The sequence below is a fragment of the Oncorhynchus clarkii genome, chromosome 12 (genome assembly GCF_045791955.1).
Source record: "Oncorhynchus clarkii lewisi isolate Uvic-CL-2024 chromosome 12, UVic_Ocla_1.0, whole genome shotgun sequence".
Classification (NCBI taxonomy): Eukaryota; Metazoa; Chordata; class Actinopteri; order Salmoniformes; family Salmonidae; genus Oncorhynchus; species Oncorhynchus clarkii.
This window is the reverse complement of record NC_092158.1, coordinates 53,792,349-53,799,052: the sequence shown is the minus strand read 5'-3', so window position 1 is coordinate 53,799,052 and position 6,704 is coordinate 53,792,349.

Here is a 6,704-nt window from a genome sequence, read left to right as displayed (position 1 = left end):
GATTACATCACTGCTAGAGCAACCAAGCGATGGAAACAGTGGGGGAGGGAGAGGGATGGGAGGAAAGAGCAGACCCCCTTCCCCTCCTCCCCTCCTCCCCTCCTCCCCTCTCCCTGCTCCTCCTCCCCCTCCTCTCCTGACGGTATGAGTCAGAGGCAGCCCAGTTCCCTTGATGCACTGCGGAAGCCTAGTGTGACGTCTCCCCAGCCATGCAGCCCCCCCACTCTCCTTTCCCAGGCGCTGTCCGGTGCCTACACAGACCTGAGGACCGACTCAGCACCCTCTCTCACACATACTAACACCACAGAGCAAGTATCATTCACAAATACATTATCCTTACAAGTGAAATGACAAATGAGACGCAGAAGACAAGGGAGGCGACAATCCAAAGCACTTCATTCATGAGCTACATTCAGATATGTCCTGCCAGGTTTAGCCCAGAGATGAGAAAAAGGCATTCACCATAACAATGTAAGCATTTTTTTTAAAGTGATGCCACTGGAGAGGAGGAGTGAGTCAGAGTGGTGAGGAAGAGGAGCTGGTGGGGATGAAGATGAAAGCGAGGCTGAGAGGGTGTGCTGAGCGGAGCGAGCATGTGGGGGGTAGGGAAGCTCTGGGCTGAACTACCTGCTGTCTGCCCCATGGCAACGGCAGCCCGACGATGAGTCACCGCTGCTCATCCGTCACCCTCAGGCAACCAGCCTTCCCTCCTCCCTCCTGCCACCAGCCAGTGTGAGCTAACATCCTATCCTCTCTTCTCCGCCCACTGTCAGGCTGACCTTATCAGTACAGAGTCAGCCCCTGCCTCCCATCCCCCAACAAACTGTCACACACACACACACACACACACACACACACACACACACACACACACACACACACACACACACACACACACACACACACACACACACACACAAACACACACCAAATTACTCATATGAAGGGCAGGGAGGGGAGGAGAGGAGCAATGGGGAGGGCCAGCATAATGTCAGTAGCGACTGGCGACACCACATCCTCCACACACAAATCTGCTCGCTACACCCCTTCCCCTGAATACTCTGTTTAAGTTTTACAATCAGGTGATCAGCCTGCAATTTACTTGAGGCTGAATTTATTTTTATATTACCTTTATTTAACTAGTTAAGAACAAATTCTTATTTGCAATGACGGCCTACCCTGGCCAATCCCAGACGACACTGGGCCAATTGTGCGCCACCCTATGGGACTCCAAATCACGGCCGGATGTGATACAGCCTGGATTCGAAGCCTCTTGCACTGAGATGCAATGCCTGAGACCAACGCGCCACTCGGGAGCCCAATGTGGGTTGACGATCAATACCTGGGTCGTTCCACGAAATGGGTGCCTTTTGCGTCCCTTTGATATTTTAAGTAGAAATTGTGCACCAACATATAATTTTAAAAGCCTTTTAAGTTCTCTTTAATATAGACCACATGGAAAATTACATTAATCATATGTCCCTCCATTAACCATTAACCTGTGTCACTTCTAGGAAGATTTCATCCCACTTAATCAAACCATTTCTCAATGTTTAACCATTATAGTTATTTTGCTGCTTATTGCACAGGGTTGGGGAGTAACGGATTACATGTAGTCAATTACGTGTACGGGATTACAAAAAAACAGTAACTGTAATCCGTTACATTACCTGCCCAAAAATTGCAATCAGATTACAGATACTTTTGCAAAACTACATGATTACTTTGAGGATTACTTTTACATTCAGAAAGGATGTTTGCGAAATAAATATTTGACACTTCTCTGTTTTCTCAATGACATTCAAATCAGGCTTGAAAAAGGTGTTCATGTAAATTTGTTCCAACTAAGCGAGTTCGACCACAAGTCAGAGACCACTATGATGACACACCAAATGTGTTTGATGGATCGTGGGGAAAGAGCAGGAATAGGCTTTTGTAGGCTACAGTCCAAGCTAAATCTTCCAATGGTGCGACTTGAATAAACGCTTGGAGGTAAGGACGACTGCAGTGGTGTAGTCTATGGCGATACAGATATATCACTTATTATTGATATCTACATAGCGCATTGATGTGAATCACACTGCTGCTCTCTCATTTAGCTATTTGCGCCTTACAGATTGTGGTTGTTGTGGATGGCTGTTCACAAATCTAAATGTGTATTTGAATCCAATAATGGTTGAATTCAAGAAGTTTAAGCTTCCTATCAACCATTTTTTTTAACCAGTGGACAGCCAGTGAAGAATGCATTCCAGCAACAGCTGCATAGTGCGGATCCCAGTCTATGGAATAAAAATGAGGCTTTTATTGCTCAATCTAATTCATGGTGATATTTTTTTATCCATAGTCCTAATGGATACATGCTCAAACTTGCACAGAATCTGTTGTTGCTACACCCATTTTTTGACTTATAAATTATATATATATATATATATATATATATATATATATGTATTTATTTTATTATTTAACCTTTATTTAACATGGCAAGTCAGTTAAGAACACATTCTTATTTACAATGATGGCTTACCGGAGAACAGTGGGTTAACTGCCTTGTAAAGGGGTAGAAAGACAGATTTTTACCCTGTCAGCTCGGTTACTGACCCAACACTCTAACCCCTAGGCTACATGCCCCCATTGCTTTCATTGATTCTTGAAGAATATAACTTAGAAATGGCTCATAAGCTTAGTTCAACTGTCACACTCCATGAGAACATTTAATATAAGCTTGTTTTCTCCAATGTTTGTAAACATTGTAAATGTAAACAAACACGGTGTAGCCTCATAACATGGTTAAAACAATAATTTTGATATCTTGGATGGTCTGTCCTTGCATGCATAGCTCTGTCTATTAATCTGAGGGTGGTTACATTTCTCCAGGCCCATCCCTCAGCTTTTTACCAAAACAGAGGCGGGGCAACCATTTTGTTTTTGTTTCAATGTGGACTTGCCTTTTAAACAGCTGCATATTATCAAGATATCAAAGTGCCAACAAAAAGGTAAACAATGGGCCTATAGCAAATGCAGCATATGGCATTCATTTTTCACATGTAAATAACACTTTTCAGTAGTGCTCAAAGCATGCCATTCCATGAGAGCAGCATTTATTTTTTAACTCAAATCAATGAGCCCAATCAGTCCTCCATGACAACAAAATAAACAACAGAGTAGGGCTGGCTAATAAATCCTTAGTTTTGGGGTTATACTCAAGTAAAACAATTTGGCTAATCTATACTTTCATATTTCCAAGTCCTATTCTTGAAGATCAAGAAGTATAACATTTATTGGAATGACTGGAATTCTGATAGACTTTGGTGTTTAATGTAAATATATAATTTAATCGTATTATTATATGTAGTAGAAAGCAATGGGTTAGAAGAAGCCTAAATAAATAACCCATAAAGTCAAATGTAACATCCCCATATATGTCCAGCTATGTAAACTTTAACATTGATTTGTCCTGCAATGGATGTTGTTCAATTGGTAACATACATTCTTGTCTTCTTCCAATGCCTTTTAAGAGGAAAGTAATCTAAAAGTAACTGAATGTAATCAGATTATGTTACTGATTTTTTTTAAAAAATTGGACACGTAACTTGTAACGGATTACATTCAGAAAGTATCCTACCCAACCTTGTTAGTGCATGCTCTGCAAACAATACAACATATCAAGGTGTGGCAAGAGCGTGGTGAATGGATAGACGTGGTTATGGGCAGCAAGGAAGAAAGTAAAGATATGAGTGCAGAGGTTAGATGTGTTTTGAGGAAGTATGGCGCCAAGTACAAACCACACTCTGCTGTCTCTGATAGCTTTGAAATTTAACCTGACAGGAGTGAGGATGAATTACCTGTGGTTGTAGGTGTGGTGAAGGTTAAAGCATTATTATTATTATTTTCTAAGATCTCTGAGTCCAAGCCTCACCCTGATGGTCATGTAAAGGATTAATTAGGCCCAGTGGGAGTGGTATTTTTGGAGAAAGTGCATCCCTGCCTTTTGTCTGGCCCATATGTAGGCTCAGGGTGGGTAGAAAATAAGTTGGGTACTGTTAAACTGGTGAAGGTAGTTCGAAGTGGTCTTGGGATGATTTTCAGTGTTTCTTCCGCGCAGAGAGAGCGGGCACTTGCGATACGTGCATTGGGACAAAACCTGTGACTTGCTTTGCTTTCAGGAGCAAGGAACCTTTGAAGGAGTGATTACTGGGGTGGCGTTAAGTGCTGTGGAACAACTGAAACTGAAGATTTCCTGTGTCTGTGATGGTGAAACTGAGAACCCACTGTCTGTCATTTTTTTGTTTTGAAGCAGAGTATTTACCTGACAAAGTAATGTCAGGATATGTCAGTTATCCCGTGAGAGCTTTTGTGCCAAACCCACTAAGGTGTTTTAGATGCCAAGCTTATGGTCATATTGCAGCAGTGTGTAGGAGGGAGATTCCAAGATGTGAGAAGTGTGCAGGAGGGCATGGGACAAAGGAATGTGTAGCATCGGTGGGAAAAAATGGTGTCAATTGTGAAGGTGCCCATGTTGCTGGGGATCAGAAGTGCCCAGTGTGAGGTAGACAGGTTGAGGTTGCCAGAGTCAGAAGGATACAGGCTGAGATTGCCAGGGTCAGAGTAGAACAGAAGGTGTCGTGTGCTGAGGCAGTAAAGAGAGTAGAGGATGATGGGGTGAGTATTAGGCCTAGGCTAACACAGAGTGATACAATTTTGTGCTTCAGTAAGGTTGGCTTCTTAGCATTCAATGTCATGGTTATCAACTGTACTATACGGTTAGTTGGCGGTGCAGTTCTTTCCTTTTCCGCTTCCTTTTTATTTTTGTATCAAAATGTAACATGGTCGACCACACACAGTAGGTGGCAGCATGCACAAACACAAACAAATGCCATGATACCAAATAATAATAATAATAAGAGATCAATTGGGTTAAGATTTCTAAAACTAGATCCTGTCCAGAAATTTTCCATTCGCACAGAAACCTATTTCTCTCAAATGTTTTGCAAAAAATGTGATTACATCCCTGTTAGTGAGCATTTCACCTTTGCCAAGACAATCCATCTACTTGACAGGTGTGGCATATCAAGAAGCTGATTAAACAGCATGATCGTTATACAGTTGCACCTTGTGCTGGGGACAATAAAAGGCCACTCTAAAATGTGCAGTTTTGTCACACAACACAATGCCACATGTCTAAAGTTGAGGGAGTGTGCAATTGGCATGCTGACTGCAGGAATGTCCACCAGAGCTGTTGCCAGAGAACATAATGTTGATTTTTCTACCAGAAGCCACCTCCAATATTGTTTTAGAGAATTTGGCAGTACGTTCAACTGGCCTCACAACCGCAGACCACGTTTAATCACGTTAGCCCAGGACCTCCACATCCGGCTTCTTCGACTGCAGGATCATCTGAGACCAGCCACCCGGACAGCTGATGGAACTGTGGGTTTGCACAACCGAAACATTTCTGCACGAACTGTCAGAAACCGTCTCAGGGAAGCTCATCTGCGTGCTCGTCGTCCTCATCTCATCAGGATCTTGACCTGACTGCAGTTATTCGTTGTAACCAAATTCAGTGGGCAAATGCTCACCTTCGATGGCCACTGGCACCCTGGATGGAGAAGTGTGCTCTTCACGGATGAATCCTGGTTTCAACTGTACTGGGCAGATGGCAGTCAATGTGTACAGCATCGTGTGGGCAAGCGGTTTGCTGATGTCAACGTTGTGAACGGAGTGCCCCATGGTGGGGTTAGGGTATGGGCGGGCATAAGCTACAGACAATGAACACAATTGCATTTTATCGATGGCAATTTGAATGCAGAGATACCGTGATGCAATCCTGAGGCCCATTGTTGTGCCATTCATCCACCCTCATCACCTCATTTTTCAGCATGATTATACACTGCCCCATGTCACAAGGATCTGTAATCAATTCCTGGAAGCTGAAAATGTCCCAGTTCTTCCATGGCCTGCATACTCACCAGATGTCACCCATTGAGCATGTTTGGGATGCTCTGGATCGACGTGTACGACAATGTGTTTCAGTTCCCGCCAATATTCAGCAACTTTTCACAGCCATTGAAGAGGAGTGGGACAACATTCCACAGGCCACAATCAACAGCCTGATCAACTCTATGAGAAGGAGATGTGTTGCGCTGCATGAGCCAGTTTCATCACAGAGCTTGATGGTTTTGCGACTGCACTTGAAGAAACTTTCAAAGTTCTTGACATTTTCCAGATTGACTGACCTTCATGTCATTAAAGTAATGATGGACTGTAGTTTCTCTTTGCTTATTTGAGCTGTTCCTGCCATAATATGGACTTGGTCGTTTACCAAATAGGGCTATCTTCTGTATACTACCCCTACCTTGTCACAACACAACTGATTGGCTCAAACACATTAAGAAATTCCACAAATTAACGTTTAACAAGGCACACCTGTTAATTGAAATGCATTCCTGGTGACTACCTCATGAAGCTGGTTGGGAGAATGCCAAGAGTGTGCAAAGCTGTCAAGGCAAAGGGTGGCTATTTGAAGAATCTCAAATATATTTGGATTTGTTTAACACCTTTTTGGTTGCTACATGATTCCATATGTTATTTCATAGTTTTGATGTCTTCACTATTATTCTACAAAGTAGAATTCAACATCTCTTGCACTTAGATGCAATGCCTTAGACCAAAGCGCCACTCGGGAGCCGAATGTGGGTTGGCTA